Genomic DNA, 23,767 nt, shown 5'->3' on the forward strand with positions numbered 1-23,767 from the left:
CTAATCTGTGAGCCCTCGGGGGGCCGGAGCGGGGTGCCCGGGAGCTTGCATGCTGCTGTCGCCAGCTTCTTCCCTTCAACACCGGCAGCAGCAAGCCCTTCCCTGCAGGGATGGGAGCCAGGCTGCTGCCTCCCACGCAGCTCCGCGGGGTCCTGACGACAGGTGCCACTTCCCCGGGCCACCCCTGGGGCAGGCTGCCGCCTAAGATGAGCTTCCAGGGGCCTGTGTCTTCCGGAGATGCAGGTGCTTCCCCCCAAACTTTCCCCTGTAAACTGGAATTCCTTTATGCTCTCAAGACTCATGTGCTCTGGTATCAACTGTGGCCATTTTACTTTTGTATTGACTTAATCTTTGGAGAAATTTTTCATTTTCCTGCACAAAATTCTGCATCACTTGGTAAGATAGGCAAACACAGAAAAACAAAGGGAAAGGATCCTTTATAAAATTGTAAGCACTCACCCCCCTCATGTAACCCTTGTTAGGTTCCCATTGTGTACCCCTCGAGCCTCATTTCTGTCTACAAAATGGTGTCCGTGATGTCTGGAAAGGTAGGCAGATAGATACGAGGTCATCTTTAATCTGTAAAAGAATTAAAGTGTGTCCTCTGTGTCCAGACTTTATAGATGTCCTATAGAGACGTATAATAAAACTTGTATATATTTTAGCAAAAAAAGATCATAGTTTCATTTCATTTTGACTTACTGTTCTATAAAGACCCATAAACATGACAGGCCCGCCAATGCCCAACCTCTCCTTCTCTCTGCCCGCCCCTTCCCCAGGGTGCCCCTCTGCTGAGGGACTGGGGCTGTGTCTATCCGTGTTCTGGGTTCTTGCCACAGGCGTGGTAAGAGCTTTAAACAAACATTAGTTTCTATGTGTTAGAAATACTCCTAAATCTACTTATTATTCATATCTTTTAAAAAATTTTTTATTTATTTATTTGTCAGAGAGAGAGAGTGAGCACAAGCAGGGGGAGGGGCAGAGGGAGAGGGAGAAACAGGCTGCTGGCTGAGCAAGAAGCCCCATGCGGGCCTCGATCTCAGGACCCCGGGATCACGACCTGAGTCAAAGGCAGATGCTTAACCCACTGAGCTACCCAGGTGCCCTCTTCATGTTGTTTTGTAGTTTGGCCTTTGACGATATATCCAACACTGTCTTTGAGGTCAGTCGTAGTGATATGTAGATATGGTCCATGGTCTTCTTTTCCCTCTTTTTGTTAACTCCTGGATAGCATTCCCTTGTCTCAATAAGCCGCATTTCCCAAGTTGTGTCCAGTTTTTTCTTACTGTTACAGAGAGCACTGTAGCGAGCACTGTGTTTTTCCTGAGTGCCCCAGAAGGCAGCCTTGGACACGGTGCCCGCTGATCCCAGCATCCTCTGTGATCCCCTGCCCTTGGGTGTGGACCGGACTTACTGATTGGATTCCAAGATGGAAAACAGCAGAGTGTTGTGATGTCCCCTTATTCGGTTATAAAAGGACTGCGGTAGCCAACTCGGGCGTTCTCTCTTGCCCTCTCTTGGGTCCCTTGCACTGCATCAAGCCAGGTGCCACATGGTGAGGGCACCCTGTGGGGAGGCTGCCAGCACCCATGGGAGTGAGCCCAGAACAGTGCTCCATCCCGACCCTCCACCACTGCCTAGCAGCCCTGGACAGAAACCGAGTTGGAACCCCATGACTGACCTTGAACCAGAGCCCTCCCACCCCCACCGCCCCAGCTAAGGTGCAGTCAGATTCCTACCTGAAGGACCTGTGATATCGGAGTGTTTATTTTATGCTGCAAAGTTGGGGAGATCCTGTGTTACACAGCATGACTAGCATGAGCGTACCATGAGAGTCCTGGAGCCGTACGGAATATTTACCAGGGGAGCTGCCGGGTCCTCTGCTCACGCTCCCTGTTACTGGTTCTTACTAAACCGTCTTCACGGCATTTGCGGTGCTTATTCTCCCCACTATGAGGGTAAGAGGTTCCTTTCCCCCGCACCTCTCCAGCACTGGTCTTCTCTGATGTTAGCGTGTTAACCCGTGTATCTCATGCGTTTAAAACAGTATCTCACGGCTCTTAATTTGCACGTTCCGGAGTTCTAGTGAGGTTGAACGCCTTTTCAGCACATTTGCTGTCTCCTCCACTGTGACTGATGTGTTCCCTTCCTTTGTCCAGTTTCTTTTTGGGGGTACGTTGTTTTTTTCCTATCGATTTATAGATATTTTTATATTTTGGAGACTAATCCTTGGTCAATAATACTATTTCATACTCTGGTTTTTAAGTTAATAATCTACTGAGAACGTTTTTGTATGCAGACAAACAGTCTTTTCGCTCTGAGCTAACTGAACACTTGACCTCATATTGTAGAGATACATACACACACACACATATCTCGTAAGATATACACGTACTTATGTATACATGTAAGTTGTATGTAACACACATGTAACATATATAAACATCGTAATATCTTAAAACGTATAGTGTGTTATTTGTTAGTACGTATGCGTATTGTGTTCTTTAGCTGGTCGTTTGTGTTGCTTGCCGTTGTGCGTTGGTGGGGATGTGGCTGTGTATCAGTCAGCTCGGTCATGCTCTGGTAACAAATGGCCCCTTCACTCTTCTGGTTTGCGGTAATGTAGGTTTTCTCTCGCTCAGGTTACAGGACTGTTGGCTGTGGCTGCGCTCTCCACTCTTGTCCCCCTGGGGCCCAGGCTGACAGAGCAGCCCTGGTGAGACATTGCTGGTTTCGTGACGGAGAGAGAAAAGATGGTGGAACAACAGGGTGGTTAAGCTTTCTCTCAAAAGTGGAAATTGCCTGTGCCGCTCGTCAATCCCCCTCCTTTCTTCCTCCCTCCCTCCCTCCCTCTCCTCTCCCTCCTTCCTACCTACCTACCTCTCTTTCTTTCTCTCTTCCTTTCTTCTTTCATGTAGATTTTAGGTAGTTAACATATAGTGCACTACTGGTTTCTGGAGGAGAGCTCAGCGGTTCATCGCTTACATACAACACCTGTGCTTATCACAAGTGCCCTCCTTAGTCCCCATCGGCCATGTAGCCCCCCCCACCAGCATCTTTCAGTTTGTTCTCTGTCCTTAAGAGTCTCTTCTGGCTTGTCTCTCTCTCTCCTTTTTTCTTTTCCCCCTTCCCATATGTTCATCTGTTTTCTTTCTTAAATTCTGCATATGAGGGAGATTGTATGGATTTGTCTTTCTCCGACTGACTTGTTGCACTCAGCGTAATACCCTCTAGTTCCATCCATGTTGTTGCAGAAGGCAAGATTGCTTTTTTTTTTTTTTTTTTTTTTTGATGGCTGAGTAGTATATCCACCTTCTTTATCATTCAGCAGGTGATGGACATCTGGGCTCTCTCCACAGTTTGGCTGTTGTAGATAATGCTGCTCTACACGGGTATCCCTTCGAATCTGTATTTTTGTATCCTTTGGGTAAATCCCTAGTAGTGCAGTTGCTGGATCGTAAGGCCGTTCTCTTCCCCCTCACATTGCAGTGGCTAAAGCAAACCATATGGTGAGGCATGATGTTAGTGGAGTGAGAAGTATCGTTCCCCCCCATGGGAAGGGGCAATGACAATTTTGAGCAATAAAATTTTCCATGTGCTGTGATGAACGTTTCTAAACCCCTCGCCCTCGCCACTTTGTGTCATTAGGTCTCAGGATTCGTAGAAGTAGAATTGCTAGGTTAGGAACATGCACGTTTGTAAAGCTTTTGCTCTTTATTATGTTAGGTTTTAACTGTTACTGAATTCCTGCTGTGAAATTACAAATAATTATTAGTCCCAATGACTCATTTTCAAAGGAAAAAAATACTATTGCGTGGAAATACTCCCCTGCAACCCCCCCCCCCCCCGCCCAGCCCCTGCTCCGTTTGCAGACGTGCCCTGTGGCTGGCCGTGTGGCCCTCCGAGAGGTGCCCGGCTCAGGTCCTACACTGAGGAAGCCCATCAGAGCCTGCCCTCCGAGGATGAGCCGGCCTTGGCTACACTGGCTTAATCGGCATTAAGGTATCGCTCACCATCTTTGGACCTGGGGAGGGGATTTACTATTATTAGAATACCTAAGGGAACGTTATAAATCCTGTTAGCCCCCAGAACTGAAGACAGATGCTTGTTTATCGAGGAGGAAGCCTCTTTCCCGGAGGTGGCACATTTTGGACCCGGGGACCGGGGCGCGTGATGGGTACGTGTTGCAATTGAAGTAAACCTCACAGGGGGGCCCAACAAAATGCCACATTCCTTCCTCAGCTCCTCGTTGAACCTCATGCTTCTGCTTGGTCTCCAGACTAGGGGAGGGAGCTGAGCTAGGAATGGATTGCTTTGAGATCGAGGTGGCGCTTGTGTCATGTTATTCATTGTCTCTGGGCCTGCCGCTGGCTCATCTGTCAAATGTAAAATTTGGGGCGCCTGGATGGCTCAGAGGGTTAAGCGTCTGCCTTCGGCTCAGGTCGTGATCTCTGGGTCCTGGGATCGAGCTCTCGCATGGGGTTCCCGGCCCAGCAGGGAGTCCGCTTCTCCCTTTGTCTCCCCCTCCATCCCTGCTCATTCTTTCTCTCTTTCTCTGTCTCAAATGAATAAATAAAATCTTAAAAAAAAAAAAAGTAAAGTTCTTTCCTGCCTCCTTTCCATGTTGACTATGGGAGCCCGTGAGATCTCCCAGAGGTGCGGTGTGAGCTGTGAATGCCTAGACCGTAAAGGGATCACTTGCTGGGAGGGCCAGAATCCAAAAGACGGACAGTAACAAGTGTTGGTGACGAAGGGGAGAAATTAGAACTCTCATGGGCGGTGGGGATGTACACTGGGGCAGCCACGTTGGAGAAACAATCCAGCAGTGTTCCTCAAACAATTAGTATATAGAGTTACTATGTGACCCCGTAGCTCTGTTTGCAGGTATGTGCCCAAGAAAACACACGTCCGCACAGACCTGCACACGAATGTTCACAGCAGCGGTGTGGTGGAGAACCAGGAGTGGAAACAACCCACGTGTCCCTGAGGTGGTGCACGGATAAACGGGGTGTGGTCTATCCGTGCGATGGAATGTTAGTGAGCTGTAAACAGGAGGAAGGTGCCGACCCTCGCTTCGACGTGGATGAGGCTAGACGACAGGGTGCCTGCGCAGAAGACGCCAGACGCAAAGGGCCCCAACTCGTAAGATTTCACTGATACGAAACATCCAGGATGGGCAAGTCTGAAGAGACAGTTAGTGGATCAGTGGTTGCCAGGGCTGGAGGTGAGGGAAATGGGGGTGTCTTTGGGGGAGGCGAGAACGCTCTGAATTAGGCAGTGGTGACGCCTGCACAACCTTGTGGATATGCCAGGAACCGCAGAACTGTGTCTTCTCAAACAAAGCAAAGGGAATGATAATGAACAATATTTTGATAAGTGATTAGGGGTAACACAAGGGGACAGGGTGCGAACTTCGAAATCCGATAGGTCTAGTTGTCGTGTGATTTTCATCCTTTTGAGCCTCAGGCTCCCTGTTGGTAAAGCAGGGGAGTTGCCACTCTAGAGGGGAGGACGGACTCGGCAAGGTGATGTTTGCATGGGCTGGCACGAGCAGGTGTTCGCGGAGCTGTAGCGCTGAGGGTTAGGCCACCTTCTCTGGGCCCCGCCCTGTGTGGGCAGCGGGCTATGAAGACGGTAAGGCACAGTCACGACCTGTGACTTGGCAAGACCCCGTGACACCGTGTTTTTGGAGGGCACTGTCCAGAGAGCCCACCCCGGTGCCGATCTTCCTCTGCTGACGGTGAGGTGACGTCCCCGATCAACCCAGTGCAAGTCGCCAGTGCAGTTAACACACCCGACCTGTCCGACGTCGTAGCTTCTTGCTGGGCTGCCTTCAGCACGCTCCAAACACTTCCGTCAGCCGACAGCTGGTAAAGTCTTCTCACCCGAAGCCTGTGTTGAAACCGAGGGTTGAGCATCTCCTGTAGTTTATTGAACACTGTCCTGAGCGTGAGAAACAGAATGGCTCTGGGGACGCAGCATGGCTGTCCGTGTCTCGACTGCTCGCCCCTGTGATTGCGGGACGGCCTGGGAGCCGCGGCTGCCACCGAGCATCGTGTCGCCAGCCCGGGAAAGACCCAAATCCAGACTCAAAGGCCAGATTCTATGGAATGCTGGCTTCTGCACACCGTCAGGTCAGAAAGTGTTGGTGGCGCCAACGTCCACCTGGGACTGGCTGTGTTCTGTAGAGCTCTGAAGTGTCCCTGGGAGGTGGACCAGGCAGGTGACAGCGGCCCCGCCCATAGACAGAACAGTGATGCGTGGTCGTGGTGGTGGCGGAGGCCGCCTGGAGTGTGGCTGTGGTGGTGTCGTGCCGGCTCACTTAATCAGAGCAAGGAAGGGGGGTGGGGGGGTGAGAGGGGGTGGAGAGATAGGGGGGGGGGAGGGGGGGGGGGGGTGGGGGGCTGGGCAGGGTATGTGCCCAAGAGGGGACAAGAGGCACCGTGTGCTGGCCTCTGACGCTGGGTCACGGGTACCTGGCACTCACGGTTCTAGTCCTCTCTCTTTTCTGTGTATTGGCAGTTTTTTTATGAGAAAAAGTTTTAAACACCGACATGGTGAGGTAGGACGCTGTTCTCTTCGTTGTGCAGAAGGGGAAGTCGAGGTACAGAGCATGCGAGGTTAGGGAGCTCGCCACCCTCTTCCGGATGGTGAGGCTTAGGCACCAGGCTGGCGGGGCGGGTCCCCTGGGCCAGGGGTCCTCTTGGGGTACTTGCGACCAGTACTTCCTCCTGCCAGAACCCTTGAGGAGCTGGGGTTCCTGTGTCCCCAGCCACGACTGATACGCTCCCCTCTTTGCCTATCGCAAGAGCTCTGGGCTTGAGAGATGGGGCGGCGGGGCGGGGAGCCAAAAGCCCACAATTTGGGGATTTTTGGTGGTTCTGGCCTTCCTGGTGCCAAGGGTTCATTCACCAGATTCTGTTAGTCTGGTAGAGTCTGTGGGCGCGTGACGTCACTTTGTTTCTCATCCTGTGACTTTTCGAAAATGTGAGAATCAAGTGGGGGGTGGGTGCCTGCACTGCTTTCTGGCCCACCCTCCCCTTCCCCGCAGAGCAAAAGTCCCACGTACCTCACTGTGACGTTTTGTCCCTCCCCGGCTGCGTGACTTTGCAGGTGTTGTCTAACCTCTCTGAGCCCAGCTTCCTCCCTTGAACGGAAAGGATATTAACGCCTCCTTTCCTTATTCCTGGAGCTCCTCAGTGTGGGCGTCCAGAATGTTCCGACCACGTAAAGAAATGGTGTTATATGGTAGGGCCTGTTGCTAGAAACTGCACGATCTCGGTAAAGGGTGATGTTTTCCGGAGGCTGGTGGAGAGATGTTCTGGTTATTAGTGTGTCTTTCCTATTGGATAACTCAGAATACCGCTTATGGTAGAAGGGGGGTATATTTGAGAGACCAGCTGTAGGGGGGCGTGGCACAACCCCTGCGGGGTGGCACCCCATCTGTGCCCCCAGTTGCAGGCTCAGAGGGGGCTGAGCTTGCTAGGCCCATGCTGTTGCTGCCCAAAGCTTTGCTTTTAGGCTCTCACTCCAGATGCCCTGGGATGCTCCTCTGGGACTTGGTTGTCCTGCAACGCCCTGTAAATTTCCTCCTGGCCCTGCCCCCCAGCCAGCCCAAATGCCTGTAGCCCCTTTCCTCTCCCGTATCTGGGTATCTGCGTGCCTGTCCTGTTTATTGTCTTCTGGGTAAGAAAGAGTTTTTAGAATCATGATGATTTTACTTAATTAACCCTCAGACTTCTGTTCTCGGGGCTAAATCGTTCCCCGCCCAAACACATCCCAAACATCTGTTATAAATTCTAGATGCTATATTGGATCTGTCTTAAACGCCAAATGAATTCCATGTGATGGCCCGCTCACTGTAATGCATCTAGACACAGGATCTCAGTAAGGTTATGCTTTCAATGGGCTGTCCTGGGCAGTTTTTCTGACAGCCTGGGTTGATGATGACCCAGGGGTCTGGATTCATAATGGAAATCCTGGCAGAGACCGAACTATATTCACACCATCAGTCCCTCTCTGTCAGGTTTGGTGGTGACCCCAGGGTAAGGGCTTGTGGGGTCTGGGGTCTTTTTTTTTTTTTTAAAGATTTTATTTATTTATTTGACAGAGAGAGATCACAAGTAGGCAGAGACGCAGGTAGAGAGAGAGAGGAGGAAGCAGGCTCCCTGCGAGGCAGAGAGCCCAATGCGGGGCTCAATCTCAGGACCCTGGGATCATGACCTGAGCTGGAGACAGAGGCTTTAACCCACTGAGCCACCCAGGCGCCCCAGGTCTGGGGTCTTTAAGCAGGAACTCTCCCTGATAGGCTGGCAGCTGCCCAGAGACCCAGAAACCTGAATGGGAGACCTTGACTTTGTTAAAATCGGAAGTGATTCTGGGGCTGCTCTGTCTGTTATAACCTCTGAGGGAGGGCGGGGCCAGTAGCCGGAGCAGGGGCTGGCGGGTGGGGGGCGTAGGGGGGTCCTTGCCAACAGTGCCACTGTCTTCGGGGCAGCCCCCTCCGATTACCCTGGAGAAAATGCAAATATTTCGCAGAGATCCCCAAATCTGAACTTAATCCTTTCACAGCGGTGCTGTCGGTGTCATTTAGGTGGGATTCGGTGTGAATTAGGATGGAATTTCATGGCTGGTGAGGATTCTGTGACTCCACACTGAGCAAGTGTGGGAGGTGGGGGCTGTGTTCCTTCTCCCCGGGGGTGGGGGTGCGGTGGGGGGCTCACCGCATTCTCTCCAAGGCCACAGCCCAGCATCCCCTGTGCCGGGCCAGATAGTTCTGGGTCCTGGCCTCGGGTGATAAAGACTCCAGCCCGATCAGGGAGGGGGTACACACGTAATACCGCCCACGGGGACAAGTGCCCAGAGAGCTCCAGGAGGAACGAATTAGCCTAGCCTGGTCAGGGTTAGGGAGGCCTCCCAGGGAGGTGCGCTCGCCTGGGCTTCTAAGTATGCTAGATGTTTGGCATGGGAAGAAGTTGGGGTGGGCGCATTCCAGGCATAAGGAACAGCATATGCTAAGGTGTCTGGGCTGTGAGGAGCCAGATATGTTGAAGCCTCTTGATAAGCTTCCTTCTGTGGTTCTTTCTTTCTCTAGCTGAGTTTTGTTTTGTCACTGGTCAAGGACCAGTATGTTCCCAGGCTGGGCTGTCTGCCTTCCAGGGGCTGGGCCAGAACGTTCTGGCCTGGCCTCTGAGGATTCTCTCTGTCTGTCCTGTGGCCCGAATCCAAGGCTGTGGCGTGTACATGGCTATTTTGTTTCTCCTCTCAGCGGCCTCCATCCCCCTTACGGGCAGGTGGACCCTCAAGCCGGGGCGTGGCTGAGCCACGCAGCAGAGACACGACTGGCTGTGGTGATGGTCTGCTCCCGGTCAGGGTCCCATGTGGGACAGGAGGGAGAAGGAGGAGCTATTTCCTTTCCCCTACCTAAGGTCAGGGTTGAGATTGGTGGAGTTTTAGGACAAGAGAAACATTTGTTCCTTTTTATTCCTCTTTGCATCCCTTCCCCTAGCGTGTCCCTCCTGCTAGAGACTGTTCCTTCGTAAGGTGTGCATGCCAGCAGCCCGTGGAGGCCTGTCCCACTTCCTAAAACACAGCACACTCATTACTTACCCCCCTTTCCCTTGCCTCCACTAAGGCCCATCCTCAGAGAGTGGCTTTCTTCTGGAGCAAGAGGAGTGAAACCCACTGGTAATTCTCACTAGGGTGTGAAGGACTGACCTCACCTGATCGCCCCCAGGACTCTTGGCAGAGGGTGGTGGGCCACCAGGCAGGGGAGTAGCCCAGTGTCTGCCCCCTGACTTCTGCGTAAGCCAGTCCTACTGTTCCCAGGATTCTTTCTTCTGGTTCCGGATTTGGAGGTTTCTGGAAGGCTAGCATTTTCAGGGTGAGGAGTGGCTTTGGGTAGAGGACCTGGGGGACAGGTTTGCAAGCTGCAGGTACCTTTGACTGTAGACCCTGGACTGAGCGAGGCCCCTGCTGGCTCAGAGTGATCCAGCTGGAAGCGACTAAAGCCAAAGGCCAGAAACAAAACGCATCCTCATGGAGGGATGTTCAGATCAGCCGCAGTGGCATATAAAGTCTCTCTGCTGTTCTCGTGTTGGGAGGTGGATCAGGGGTGAGGGGCGTGGGGGGACCAGAGAAGAGAGAGAAAGGGTCCGTCTTGGGTCTCTCTGGTGCAGGCTGGACAAATGGCCTGGGGCCGCACTCTTCCTAAGCAAGTAATTTGAGAGCCAACCTCCGGCTCAGGAAGACCCGCGCGGCTCTCTGGGTTATTGAGAACATCAGGGCACCCGTTCTTTGAAGTCACACGCAGCGCAGCCTGAGCCCGGCTCGCGCCTCCGTGGAAAGCCCTGACCTGTTGTGTTTTTAACTAGGTTATTGAGCTGTCGAAGGAGCAGGGATGAAGGGTCTCTTATTAAAAACTAAAACAAGAAACAAAAAAGGCAGGACAAGCCGAGCAGAAGAGGCAGTGATACGGTGAACTCATCAACCCCGCGGCTTTGATCTTGGAGGACAAGGGAGATGTGGTCTTTGATGTCCGCTCCCCCCACGGCCGTCCCGCGCCAGCCGGCGGAGTGCTGCGCCTCTGAGCCGGGATTAATTATGTAAGAGAGCTCCGATCTCCGGCCAGCGGCGCGGGAAGGGGCCCCGGCAGGCTCTGCCCGAGCGCCCCGGCGTCTCGGGATTAGCCCAAGGCCCGCTGATCTGGGAAGCGTGAACAGGCTCGTGTCTGGGAAGCGGGGGCACTGCAGGGCGTTTCTTCAATTCTGCCGTTATTGTCTTCATGGAACTCCAGAACAGCTTCTTGGATATCACTCTTCAGGTCCCTGAAATGGAGCCCTGTGCGGAGAAATGAAGAAAAGTATCTGGGCATCCGCAGCCGCTGTTAGACCATCTGGTGGCTCAGAAATATTTTATAATCAAATGAGTAAGACGGGCAGGCGTCTGGCTCACCGCGCGTAAGAGGCTCCCCTTCTTCCCTCTCCTCCTGTTTGTGCTCCCCGCTGCCTTCGGGAAACACCAGAGAAGCCTTTTCCCAGGTGTGAGGACAACCCCTTTGCCAGCTTTGACCTTGGGCTGGCCGGGCGACCTTGGGCCGCTCTGTGGGCTCCCTCGTCCTCACTCCGTTCCCGTGTAACATGGAGGCCCTCGTGCTCAGTGCTGCGAAGGGAATCGGGGCGAGGTTAATAGTGTGTCCTGCTAGGAGGCTGTCCGCGCTACTTGTCTTAGAAAGACTTTTTTAAAAATTGTGCACCAAGGGGCACCTGGGTGGCTCAGTCGGTTAAGCCTCTGCCTTTGGCTCGGGTCATGATTCTGGGGTCCTGGGATCGAGCCCCACATGAGGCTCTCTGCTCAGTGGGCAGTCTGCCTCTCCCTCTGTGCTCTATCACTCTCTCAAATCAATAAATAAAATCTTAAAAAAGATTGTGCACTTGAACTTTTTCTGAACAGAAATGTGAAAAATGCATATTCACAGTAGAATATTTAAAAAATTAAAGTAGGAAATGAATTCATATTGTACAATACCCCCTGCCTCCAAAGGGGTGACCACTGAGAATTTGGCCACATTTGGGAAGGTTTCTGGCATGGCTTGCACACACACACACGCACTCACAGAGATGATCTGTCTGCCTAAAGCACGAGGAGTAATTGTGGGCACGATGGAAGTGTGAGCCTGAGTGTGTCTGACGTGTGCACACGTGGTGCACTCAGAGCTCTCCAGGTCAGGGCAAGGCCCTGGCACATTTCTGTTTGTGCCTTTCTCTCAGAGGAAGTGAGGGTGCTGGTGTTGCCGGGGGACGTGGTTGGGGGGGGCAAGTCTGGCCTCCCCTGCTGTCCTATAGGAACGCGCGTCCCGGGATGGCCAGGAGGTAGAAGGAGACAGACGTACAAATGCCCGTGTGTCTCGTTCAGGACCAGCGTTTGGAGGTGCTCCCTCCGTCCCCAGCATTAACTCTGCCTGCCTGCCCCCTTCCCCCACCGTGCACCGCCTCTTGTGACTTCTTGTTTTGAGTCGGGAGGCCATCTGTCTTCTTGAGACTGTTAACACAAAACAAACCTCCTTACACCTTTTGAGGGAGCCTAAGTCCTGAGCCAGTTGGAGTGAATGAGCCCTGCAGAGTGTCCCCCGCATTGGGGTAATGGGCAGCCGAGCTGAGAACCATAGACCCCAGATGGCTGATGATTTGCGCTGATGAGGTATGGGGAGGGCTTCATCCGGTGTGGAGCTAAGCAGAAATACTGTGTTTCTGCAAAAACGCTCTGAATTCTGGTCTTCTCCCAGGAAACTGAGATTTGCCTGGTGTGGGGTTACTTGAACCTTCTTCCGAAAGCAAGCCTGCCTTTCAGCAGGTGAACCAAAGAACTCCGCGGAGGGGCCTCTCTCAGCTCCAGCCAAATCAAGGGAGTCGATTTCACTGTTAATTAGCTTGCAAAGAAAATGGCAATGCACTTGAGCCAGGGAATCCTGATTAGTTTGGTGTTCTGTATTGTTCCTTTTCTGTATTTCTTGTTGACCTTCGTTAACGTTGGGGTGCTTCGTCGGCTCCAGAAACAATGCTGGCCAGGCCAGGGTGGCATTTCTGGATTCCTTCCCATTGTTAGCAGGAAGTAATAGAATCTGGGTCTTTAAAAAAAAAGTATTTTATTACACATTTTCTCTGCTGTAAAAGCAATGCGTACTCACTGGAATGTTTTGAAAAAACCAAATAGTAAAAGGGAGTTAGAAAAAAAGTGTCATCTTGTCACACCTGCCGAAATAACTGCCATTATATTTATGTCCCAGAAGAAGCCCTCTTCCAGTGCCATCGACCCTGGCAGTGAGTTGCTTGATTGAAAAAGATCAGTAAAGAGGGGATCAAAAAATGATGCAGACATACCTGAACGTCTTATTTTAACATGAAACATGCATTTGTTCCACTTGTCGCCTGATTTAAGACCAACGCCTCTCTTGTATTATGGGTCTACTGAACCTTTTTTGTAGTACCTTTTAATGCCCCATCTACTTTCTTTGATTCTCAGTTTCTGTTTCTATCAAGTGAAATAGGGAACACCTTCCCAATATCATACAGTGATTTTTGTCCATGCCTAATTTAGCAGTGATCGTCCCCAAATATCCAACATTTGTTTCATAAAAACAATTCCTTTTTAACTCCTATTCCAATGGTTTACATAAAATTTAATTGTTATGTAATTACATAAGTACAACCTGTGTAGGCAGGTTTGAGGACAAGCATGGCTGAGTCTTGGTGAATTTGGAGACCAGCCCCCCACAAGCACCTGGCAGGCCCTGTTCCTCACAGGGAATGCTGAACATCCCATAGTCCAAGGGAAGTTCAGGGAGGCATCTGTGCTCATTTTACATATAGAACATTTTACGTGATTCCTTAAGGATCTCTTAACTACTCAAGAGAAATCTTATAATATTATCAATTCCAGGCTGAAATTTATAAATTAAATTAAACGCATAACAGCTAATGTCTACTTAATGGTGAAATACTAAAAGCTTTCTCTCTAAGATCAGGAATTGAGACAAGGATGACCACAATTGCCACTTATTGTACTGGAAGTTCTAGTCAAAGAGAGCAGTTAGGCAGACAAACAAACAGACAAAAAACCCACAGGCAACCAAACCAAAAACATAAAACCCCATAAATAAATGAAAGACATCTAGGTTGGGAAATAAGTATTAAAACTATTTGTAGGCAAGATGATTTTGCATATAGAAGAGCCTAAGGAATCCACTAAGAACAGTCAGAGCTTATAAACAATTTTGGTAAGCTTGTTGGATACAAGACTGATACAAAAAATGAATTGCATTTCTGTGCACTGCAGTGAAGAACCTAAAAATTAAATGAAAAAAAAAATCCATTTGGAGTAGTATCAAAAAGAATAGAATATTTGGGCATAAATTTAACAAAATAAGTCCAAGACTTACTCTGAAACTGACAATGTACTTTGAAAGAAATTAACAACCTCAGTAAATGGAAAGACATCCCATGTTCATGGATCAGAAGGCTTAATATTATGAAGAGTGCATCATTCCCAAATTATAGATTCTGCACAACTCCCTATGAAAATTCCAGCAGAATTCTTTGCAGAAATTGACAAGTTGATTCTAAAATTCATACAGAAATTCAAGGAACCCAGAATAGCCAAAACAGTCTTGAAAAAGAAAAACCCAGTAGGAGGGCTTATACTTCCTGATTTCAAAGCTTATTACAAAGCAATAGTAATCTATACAGTGTGGTACTGGCACAAAGGGAGACATATAGATTAGTGGAATAGAGTTCAAACTCCAGAAATAAACTCTGATATTTACAGTCAATTGATTTTCAAAGGTAGTAAGTAATTCTATAGAGAATAGGCTTTTCAACAAATGTCCCATGTAAAAGAATGAGGTTGGACCCCTACCTCACACCATTTATAAATATTAATGGATCAAAGACCTAAATGTAAGAGCGAAAACCATAAAACTCTTAGGAGAAAAATAGGTGTAAATCTTCTGGACCTTGAATTAGGCAGTTGTTTCTTGAATATAATCACAAAAGGATGAATGACCAAAGGACGAAATAGGCAAATAGGACTTCATCAAAATTAAAAACTTCTGTGCTACTTAGGACACTATCAAGAAAGTGAAAAGACAGCCCACAAAATGGAACACAGCATTTGCAAGTCACATGTATTCTATACTTGGACCTAGAATAAAGAACTCAGAACTTAGTATTAAAAAAAATAATAATCCATTGAAAGTAGGGCAAAGATCTTGAACAGGCATTTTCCATGGTACAAGCCCCTGGAAAGATGCTCAACATCATTAGTCATCAGGGAGATGCAAATCAAAACCACAAGATACCACTTCACGCCCACTGAGATTTCTAGAGTCGACAAGCCTGATAAATGCAAGTGTTGGCGAGGACTCGGAGAACTTGGAACACTTCAACACTGCTGGTAGGGGTATAACTGGTGCGGCTGTTTTGGAAAATACCCTGTCAGTTCCTCACAAGTTTAGACAGAGAGTTCCCACATGACACAGCAGTTCCCCTCCCAGGTGTACACCCCAAGGAGAGGAAAACTCACATTCCCATGAAACATGCTCGTACGTGTGGAGACAAGCCAGGTGTCCAACCGCTGATGAATGAGTAAACAAAATGTGTTAGATCCGCAGAATGGAATATTACTTGGCAATGAAAAGGAAGTCCCATTCACGTGCTATACAACAGAAGAAGCTGGAAAACAATATGCTGAGTGAATGGAATAAGTCATGAAAGACCACGGATTATGTGATTTCACCTTTGTGCAATGTCCAGAATGGCAAATTTGTAGAGACAGGAAGTAGATTAGGGTTGCCCAGAGCTGGGACTGGGGGCTTGGAGGGAAATGGGAGTGACTCTTAATAGGTGTGGGTGTCTTTTGAGGGAGACGAAAATGTCCTGAAGTTGATTGTGGTGATGGCTGCACAACTCTGTGCGATTGCTGAGTTGCATACCTGAGATCTGTGAGTTGTGTGCTTTGTGAATCGTATCTCAAGAAAGCTATTATTTTTTTTCAAAGGTTTTATTTATCTATTTGACAGACAGAGATCACAAGTAGGCAGAGAGGCAGGCAGGGAGAGAGGGGGTGAAGCAGACTCCCTGCCAAACAGAGAGCCCAATGCAGGGCTTGCTCCCAGGAGCCTAGGATCATGACCTGAGCCAAAGGCAGAGGCTTTAACCCACTGAGCCACCCAGGTGCCCCAAGAAAGCTACTATTTTAAAAATAAAACACCAGGAGCCCTGCTGCCTATCCACACTACACCCTCGACCTCTCCTCTCCGACCCCTTCCCTTGTCCCCATCTCAGATTTCTAGTAGAGGGAGGTTCTGCATGGAGGTCCCCTTGCCGTGTTTGGGACTTTGTTCCTTCCCTAATCCCCTAAGCCCCTTAGAATATAGAATATACCTTGATTCCTGCCCACATATTGCTGAAACTTCCCCATTCTGGTCTTGAGTCTCTTCGTTAATGGACTGATTTTCCAGTAGGTTTGTGTCTGATTCTAAATTAATTATCCTGGAAACAATTGACTTCATCCCCCATCAGCAACTGGTTCCATTGGCACAGGTCATGCATGCTAGTGTAAGACCCAGGCATTTCCCTTCTTCTCTGTCTTCTGGGGAACTGGTTTCAATATTGGGGGATCCTGAGAGCTCAGGCCTCCACAGAGAGGTGTGGAAGGAACTTAAGGCCTGGCACTACCAGCAGGAGCACTGTTGGAGTCTCCCTGCTCTGCCAGGCCTTCTGGAATGTTCCAGATGTGGAAGGTTCCAGCTCTCTGTACTCTCTGGAGCAGAATGAAAAAGAATCTTCTAGTCTTTCTGACCAGCCAGTAAGTTCTTTAAAGGTGGGTACCATTCTTGACATTAAAAAAAAATTGTGAGCAGGTTAGACACTTAATTTTTTATTTGAACCTGTCACTGAAAACACAGACTAAGCGAAGATGACACTTTATCAGTCCTGCTGTCAGAGGGTATCAGAGATGTGTGGTCGGCCAGGTTAAGATGAAGGCAGAGAGACTGCGCACTGCCTGGGGCTGGTAGGCCGTCAGTGGAGACACACTTCTCTGCCTGCGGTTGGTTTGCTGGAGGAACATGGACGGGTCATTTGGCCTTTCTGTACCTCAGTTTTCTGTCTTGCTAGCCTCAAAGGTTTGTTTGAGAACCAACAAAGGCCTCTGCACATGCCTTGAGCATGGTACCATGAGGTCAGGGTGGCATCCCATGACAAGGCAGGTCCCCTGCACTCCTTTGCCTCTGCCGTGGGCACCCTGGGGCTGCAGCCATCCTGGGGGTAGCAGAGGACCTGGGGGCATCACACAGGTGCTTCACGTGGGAGATTGGGTCTTGGAGGGGTAAGGCTGGGGGTGGTGAAGAGAAGCCTGAGGGAAAGTCAATTTTTAGGACCCAAGGAGGGGGCAGGAGCTCCCAGACTTTAGGATCCGAACTGGCAAAAACAAACAAACAAACTAATTAATTAATTAATTAATTAATTAATTAATCAGGGCCCATATAGGGTTACTACCTTTAACTTTTGTTACATAAGGGCATAAAACATTGTCACCTAAATTATTCTTTGTGATAGAAGGGACATTTTCATAGCAACAATCGTTAAGGGAAAGTGTGATCGCAGGAGAAAAGAGCGTCCTCTGAAAAGGCACCTCAACTTGTAGAGAAACCTCTGACATGGTCATCCTTCCTCTCTCTGCTGTGTCTGGTCCCAGTGCTGGCAGTGGGGGGCCCTGGTTCAGGGCCCCGTGGCTTATGGTGGTTTAAAGATGGCAGGACTGAGACGGTCAGCTTTCTACGTGGGTCTGGATTCTGGGAAGCCTTCTTTTTCTTTTCTTTCTTCTCTTTAAATCTTTTTTATGACAGAAAATTTCAAACATAGGCAAATGAAGCAAGAATAGTAAAATAAATGGTAAAAGGTCAAAGAAATTGGGGGTTGCCTAGGATGATTTAAATTGGGCCTGAGGGCAAAGCAGTGTGTATTATCTGCTAGACACTTGTGGGGGAGCCAACACTACCAGTTGCCCACAGCTTCACTTGACGAAATCATCCCTCTAGAACTAGGGGCCCAGGGCCTAATCTGGGCCCAGGGCCTAATCTGGCCCCTTGTTTGTTTTTGCAAATAAAGTTTTATTGGCACAGCCACGTTCATTTGTCATTTATGTCATTATCTTCGGCAACTATTGCTCAGTAGGCAAAGTTGAAGAGTTGGGGCAGAGACCCATAACCTGTAAAGCCCAAAATATTTACTCTGGCCCTTTACAGAGGTTTGCTGACCCCTGGCCTAGCATGTAGAATGCCGGAAGTCAGGTAGAAAGGGACTGAGAGAGTTTTTATTCTAAGCACCCACGCAATGCTTGGGTTTTTTAGCTGTATTATAGTTCTATGAAGTGATCTTTCATCTGCTCTGGGCTTGCATTCTTCCAGCGACAGGGTGCTCACCCTCCAGCTGCAGTGTGTTCCAACATCATGCGGTTCTTTTCCTTATCGTCTCTCAGCTCACTCTCCCCAAGTTGCGGCTTACAGGTCTTTGTTTGCAGCCCTGCAGGCCCAGCGGGGTTCTGTTTCCCCCTCCCTACGCACAGTCCATCAGCTGTGCGCTCATTCTCATCATCGTCCCTTCCCTCCTTCATCCCACAGGTGTTTTCTGAGTGCCTTCTACTGCCAGTAGAAGGTTACAGACCTCTTGGGAGCCTCAGTGCCTTCATTCTCCCCTGCACTGTAAGTGGTCCCTCCCCTCCACAGCTCCCGTGAACAGATCTCAGAAATTCGGGGTGCAAACCGAGGCTGACTTTGCCAAGTTAATGCTGGGTCAGATAACAGTTAATGCTGTTACCTCCTCCTGGCACCTTACAGGTTCCCTTGCCAAGGGGTCCTGGAGGCATCAGTGTCGTCCTTGCACGGAGGAGTAAATTGAGGCTCCTGGCTCGCCAGGCGACGCCAGCCTCACACTCTGAGGCCCCGCACTGTCAAGGCGGGGACAGGCTTCTGACTACTCAGACCTTCTTTCTGCCTCTCTCTGGGTTCTTGCATAGCTCCGGGGTGGGGAGCAGGGATGGGGGCTTATCGTACAAGTGACCTAGACTTCCCGAGGGCTTCTGATCCTAAAGGTGCAGCCCTGTGCATGGGCCTAGTGTGAAAAATTGTGATGTGACCTTAGTTTTGCAAACTGCTGTTATCTCCTCCCAGCTCCTTCACCTGTCAAGCCCTCTGAACCTCCTCCATGGACCAGGCATGTCTGGTTAGGTGCTCTGGAGCACATGGTGGGGAAGACGGTGTCGTTGTGCCCCTGTAGCTCACTGGCTGTGGGAGGTCAGAAGACAGATGGGCCTCTGCACTGGCCTTCTGAAAGCCGGGGGGGGAGCAGTGGTGGGACACCTTCTTGAGGCGGGCGGTGGCAGCCAAAAGGGAGGGCATTTGGATTGGGCATTGAAGGGTGCATAGGAGTTTGCGGGAGAGTCACAGCATTAACTGGTCACTGAAAAGGAAGTGGAGAGCAACACTGGGTGTTTTGTCAAGACAGCTCTTCCTGGAGACTGTCTGCAACTGTGTAAATTTGTGGAGAAATACCCGACGACTGGCTGGGAAAATCGATAAGGGCTTGACCTCCTTTGTTATCTGCTTCCCGCCCAGGGAGATGGAGAAGCTAGTTTTGCAAAGGCCTGGGAGCATTAAACTCCATGTTAGATGTACGCATTTTTTCTAAGTAGATAAGTAATGACTTTATGCAAGTTTCCTTTGGCTCCATGTGTGTGGCGGGGGGGGGGGGCACAGGGCATTGCTCTGAGGGTCCTGGAAATCGGTACCTATTTTCTCTTATTTGGAGAGAAGAGCCCCAGGCTGAGGTGCTGGGCTGTCTCGGAGAGTGTGTTCTCTTCCCCAGGAACATTAGTCACAAACCAGCAATTTACCTCAGCAACTGCACTGAGTGGGATGATGGCGATTTGTTGGCCTTTCGGCAAGACATGCTTGTTTATAACTGGCGAGAGAAGCAGCCTGAAGACGTTCTGCGTGACGCCCGACTGCTCTCCAAGGACAGAGGGAGAGAGGAGGAGGAAGGGATGCGGGGGGTGGGGTGCGGGAGATGCAGAGACAGCGAGAAAGAAGGTGAGGGGCGAACAGGAGGAGGGAGAGGGAGGTTGGCCCCTGCCCTGAGTCCACCCCCACCTGGCCTGTCTCTCTCCTTGGGAAGCACCCTTCAGGGTCTGGCCCCCTGGCTTGGGATCCTCAGGGCCCCTGCCTCACATCTGGGAAGGCACAGCATCTCCCAGGTGCAGGGCTGGGCTCTCCCTCTCTCTGAGGAGCTGGGCCACCCTCCACCGCCCTCCCTCCTGCGTAGACCTCCCCTGGCCAGATGGAGGCACCAGCTCCAACGTTCTGGGCTTCCTAGGGCTTGGGAAATCAGCTTTCCACTCCCTGGCAGGGGCAGTGACAACAAGCGTGCGTGGAGATCCCCCCACCCCCACCCCCCGCCATCTGCGTCACGGAGCATCCGTCCTGCCCCAAACGCTGTGAAAGGAGCTGGGGAGGAGAACATGCCTCGTGCCTGTCCTTGACATGGGCCCACGTCTGCATTCCCCAGCCCTCGAGGGGCTCAGTCCTGATGTCGCTGACGCCTGTCGCATGCTGGCTCCCCGCCAGGCCCTTTCCTCTTCTTATTTGTTTATTCCTTCCTTCATTTGCTCTTCTGATTCCAGCAGAGACCTTCCGAGACAGGTCTTACTGTCTCTGTTTCATTATACATAAATTGACGCCCAGCAAGGTTAGGTAACTTCCCTAAAGACACACAGCGCCTAAGTTCATCATGGGATACCCCTTCTAGCTTGGGAGGACCTGGTGGGCGGGGCTTGAGTTAGGCGTCAAAGGATAGCCGAGAAGTTTGAGGCAGGGAGGGGCAGGCCAGGACAGCGGGGGGGGGGGGGGGGGGGGGGGGGGGGGGGGGCACTGGGTTGGTGGGGGGGGGGTGGGGGGGGGGGGCGGCAGCGGCAGCACTGCTCTGTGCCAGGTGCCCGGATGTGGCATCACGCACACAGTCCCCTTGATCCTGCAGGCAGCCGGAAAGGCTAAGCGGCTGGGCCGAGCTGTAAAGGTAGGACCGGGACCCAGCTCTGTCTGGTGCCATAGTCGGTCTGTGCCCTCTATCCACACCACCCTGGGGCATGGCCATCAGGAAAGGGCACCCCAGGGTTGGTGGTACAAAGTGAGCGGTGGGTATATGGTAAAACCCTCACCTTTGTTCTCAGGGCTCTCCCATGGGGTCCTGGGCCCCGTGGCCCCAGCTTTCCCCCAGGTCTCAGCCGCCCACCTCCCCTGGGTCCAGCTCCTGCCCTGCCCTGCCCTGTGTGGGCCTCTCCCCGCACACTCCTCCAGTCTGACCATGTTCAGGGGCTTGCACCGGCCCTGCTCCCATCCCACAAACCCTCACGTAACGTCCTTTGCAAAGCTGTTTAAAATAGTGATCTCTCGACTCGTGGGTGAGCACCTGCTCTGGTGTTCCCAGGCTGTCTGTTCAGGGACCTGCGTCCGGAGGACCAGGGAGGGGGCCGGAGGCAGTGTGCTGGGAGCACAGGAGTCCAGGCAGCCTGGGGGTGGGGGTAGGGGTCGGGGAGGAGACGAGGAAGAGCCTCGGCAGGTGAGGGCCAGGGGATGGAATTCACGACTCTGGTCTTGCCCAGGCTCCTCCTTGGACGTGCATTTTCCTTATTACGTGGCAGCGCTAGCTTGTCTTACTTCTTCCTTGGGGGCGTGAGCTGTGCCAGGAGGCCGAGTCTCGCACCTTCTGCGGGGCTGCCGTGGCCAGGAAGCTGCCACAGGTGCAGCAGACGCCCTTGGGTGGATGCGGGAAGGAGGCTCTGCGCTGCGCGGTTCTGCCCTGATGGGTTTCACACCGTCGCTCACGATGCGTTTCCTCCAAGGAGTGTGCTAGGAAGAGCGCAGGTGCCTCTTGCCTCTTCATTGGATCACTCTAGATGGGGACCCGCCTCCGAACCAGCAGGTTCTTTGAAACATCGTGACCTTCCCTCCCCGCGAGGTGTCTGCAGAACAGTGATATTTCCTCCTGTCATTTGCCCGCCTGCAGTGGAGAGAAGATCAAGAAACCGTGTTTTTCTCCTCCACGCAGTCCCATCCCCACCGGTGATAACGACAGAGCTGTCTTCCTGTAGGAAACGGTGCCCTCGCCTTTAGGCAGAGAAAGTGTGTTGTTGTGTTTGCTGGGAGCGAGACAGCGGAAGGTGGTGGAGGGGGCCATGGCTACGCCTTCCCAGGTTTGCACCCCCCAGAGCTTCTGCCCCTGGGGGGGGAAACATGGCTGTGATTTGGGGCCATAGCCCCTGCCCGTCCTCTTCCCCTGAGCCCACTTCCTTTCACGTTTCAAACTCGGCTTTGCTATGTGCAGCTCTGATGAGCACAGCTTTTCTCTGGGGCCCCGGGGATTTGCTGTATGAAAGAAGAGGGTTTGGCTCCAGTTTCTGGCTACATGTGTCCCTGATCGCAATGCCTCTGGTCCCACTTTATAAATGGGGGACAGATGTGATGTCTGGGTGTTGGGATCGCTGGGTTGAGCCCCCCTCCTTTTTTTTTTTTTTGTTTTTAAAGATTTTATCCATTTATCTGTCAGAGAGAGAGGCAGGCAGAGGGAGAAGCAGGCTCCCCGCTGAGCAAGGAGCCCGATGCGGGAGTCGATCCCAGGACCCCGACATCATGACCTAAGCTGAGGGCAGATGCCCAACTGTGACTGAGCCACCCAGGTGTCCCGGGCCCCATTTTTTTAAGTAGAAAGTATGAAGAGAAAAGCGGGGGTGAAGCAGGGCCATAACCATCTAGAGAGCCTTTGGAAATATGGTCTCTGGAAATGCCAGGTGACCCAGATGACGACCGGCTAGCAGCAGGGGTGCAGACTGGCCAGCGAGGGGCTCCAGGCAGCCCTCAGGACGGAAGCGAGGTGTTGTAGAGCCGTGGCTGAGAAACTGAAACCAGGAGGCTTGGTTGCCTTCTCTCCTTTCCGCCATCCTGATGGCCTGTGTGGCCGCAGCAAGTCTTCGAGTGGGGACGGGGGACTTTGCTTCTGCTCTCTGCTTCTTGGGGAGCCACCAAGCCATGGGGCCTTGTCTCTCTGGCCCTCTGCCCAGGTAGATAGAGCCTCCCACCTATAGCCCTGCGGCCATGAAAGGAAGGTTCTAGACCATTAACCCTGACCCCCACCTCCCAGGCCACCTTGGGTGGCTGGGGCCTCACTCTCCAACCCCAGACAAACCACAGCCCTCGATTCCTGGCCTCCCGTGATCCTGACCCTGACCCTCACGCCACTGCCTGGTGGGCGGACGGTCAAGACAGCTCCTCTTCACTCTGAGTAAGGTGGCTCCTTTCCTGGAGGCCAGTACCCGCAGCAGTGGTGGGCAGTTTTAGCTCCATATTTACTGATGCGTTAATGGACACTTTTCAAAGAAGGCTAGGTTAACTCTGCTGTCTTCACCAGGCCTGGGGGCCCCTGAACTTGCCTCTTACTCACTTCCTTATCACCTGCGAGTCTGCCTTCTGGGCGGATCAGTGGCTCCTTTAATTTCTCCATCTGTCCGTTCATCTGTCACCTGACAGTCCACAGGTCTCGTGCTGCGGGGTGTGGGATACTGGCAAGGGCCCCCAGTCTTGAGAGGGCAGTCATACCCCTAAAAGGCACATTGATGGAGGAGGCATGGGGCTGGGGAAGAGGCCCTGACTCTCTGTGGTGGGTTGGAGGGTATGGGGGTCGTGTCCCTGGAAGGGGCTGCACGGAGCTGCTGCCCTAGGAGCCCCCGGGGTGAGGGTGTCAAACAGGGAGGGCGTTCGGGCTTAGGAAACCTCCCCCAGGAGACTGAGTTCCCCAGATACCCAGCACGCGTGAGCCGGACCCGTGAGCCAAGGGCTTTGGCTCTCCCGTTGCACGAGAGACTTTCACATAGTTACTGTGCTCAGCTATGAACGATGAACAGTGGAAAGCAAAACCCAAAATACAACAATCCTTTCACTAAACTTTCCTTTGGAAAACAAATCCTATGTGACGGGAGACCAACCATCTTCGTAGTACGAAAGTGGAGGCCTGTGCACATTCCAGAAGAATTCTTTGGGGTTCTTTCCCTTTCTCTCTCCATTGTTCCTCTCCTGCCTTCTCCTCCCTCTCCTCTTCCCTCCTTCCTTCCTCCCTTCTCTCTCTCTCTCTCTCTCCTTTTGAACTTTTTTTTTTTAAGATTT

The 23,767-nt window shown here is 51.4% G+C and overlaps 1 protein-coding gene across 2 annotated transcripts in view; it reads left to right on the forward strand.

The window, feature by feature from the left end:
* The window catches only part of HPCAL1 (hippocalcin like 1), a 110,384-nt gene that overhangs the window by 25,392 nt on the left and 61,225 nt on the right, over positions 1-23,767 (forward strand). Inside the window, exon 1 of one of the 2 annotated variants that reach the window (XM_032866838.1) lies at positions 18,212-18,259. The exons of the other annotated variant lie outside the window; for it this stretch is intronic. The gene's annotated coding sequence lies outside the window, so the exon portion shown is untranslated. Of the gene's footprint in view, positions 1-18,211; positions 18,260-23,767 lie in introns of those variants that run through there. 2 annotated transcript variants of the gene reach the window in all.

Source organism: Lontra canadensis, unplaced genomic scaffold, assembly GCF_010015895.1.
Source record: "Lontra canadensis isolate GAN:19392208 unplaced genomic scaffold, GSC_riverotter_1.0 scaffold32, whole genome shotgun sequence".
Taxonomy (NCBI): Eukaryota; Metazoa; Chordata; class Mammalia; order Carnivora; family Mustelidae; genus Lontra; species Lontra canadensis.